This window comes from Vipera berus (assembly GCF_964194415.1).
Source record: "Vipera berus genome assembly, chromosome: 1".
Classification (NCBI taxonomy): domain Eukaryota; kingdom Metazoa; phylum Chordata; class Lepidosauria; order Squamata; family Viperidae; genus Vipera; species Vipera berus.
Window position 1 is genome coordinate 10,817,873 of NC_138202.1, and position 1,489 is coordinate 10,819,361.

Consider the following 1,489-nt stretch of genomic DNA (forward strand, 5'->3'; position numbering starts at 1 on the left):
GAATAAAAACATAACTTTCATATATAGACTTCTTGAATTATTTCAGTGCACAGTGTACAAGCTGTTTGCTTGATTCTGTTTTGCCCTGGGAAAAGAACCAGGAAAACACCGAGATACAGTCTTTATATGCAATAAAGTACATTTGCCTAGAAAAAAATTCTCTGTCTAAAATAGGGGTCTTCAAACTTGGCCCTTTTATGCCTGGCTGAGGAATTCTGGGAGTTGAAGTCCACAAGTCATAAAAGGGCCAAGGTTGAAGACCCGTGGTCTAAAACTTCAATCTTAATAGACACTTGAAGTGGAATAATGCAGATGGTCCTCAGTTTAACAACAGGTTGCTTAGTGACTGTTCAAAGTTACGGTGGACCTCCTGGGGCTACTTACGAACCAATTTGAACTTATGATGGCTGCCGCCTCCTCCGCCTTCCCTACAGTCACATGATTGCACTTTGGGCACTTAGCAACCAGCTCATGTTTAGAGTCATCCATAGTCACATGACCACAATTTATGTGGTCTTGTGTCCATGGTCACATGACTACATGGCCACAAGAGATTGGGCAACCATTTGAAATGGTACAGGGTTTCCTGCCTGAGTAGGGAGTTGGAGACTAGAAGATCTCCACGGTCTCTCCCAACTCTGTTATTATTATGTTATTACAACATATTTTGCTGGAAAATGGCATTTACTTCCTGTTTCCGGCCAAAAAAAAATTTCCATTGTGAACAATGGGATTCGCTACCAACTGTCACATTTGCTTGATGACAGTGGCTTTCACTTAATGACCATGGTCAGGAGTAGGCTGACCAGCCTGGCTGAAGAATTCTGGGAGTTGAAATCCACTAGTCATAAAAGAGTCAAGGTTGCCTACCCCTGACCATGGTGATTCACTTAACTACCACAGAAATGGTCATAAAATCAGGTACCCATTTAACAACTGGCATAACTTTTAAGTCTGGGTTCAGTTACAATTGTAAGTTGAGGAGTACCTGTTGTTTGCAAGTGTGAAAGACAACATGCGGCTGAGAAGGGAAATATTGTGATGCATCTGAAAGAGAATTTTAAAATCTCATTAACAAAAAAAGTCAGTATTTTCTAAGGAAGCAAAGATGGATGCTTCAGGATATCCCTTTACGCATGAACTGAGAAGCATGGCCAGATGTTAATTGTTCCCTTTTACTTGGTTTAGCAATACAATTTCTTTGAAATTTAGAATAAAGTTCTGGTGGTACATAATTATTTTTAAAAAAATCATCTGTGTAATATTTTTTTTTATATTTTTTTTATTGCATTTATATCCCGCCCTTCTCCGAAGACTCAGGGCGGCTTACAAGCTTAGCAGTAGCCTTCATTCTATGTATATGCCTGCTTATTAGGGTTTTCACACACACCCCAGCGGCATTATTACAAAGTCAGCTTAATTGCCCCCAACAATCTGGGTCCTCATTTTACCTACCTCTGAAGGATGGAAGGCTGAGTCAACCTTGAGC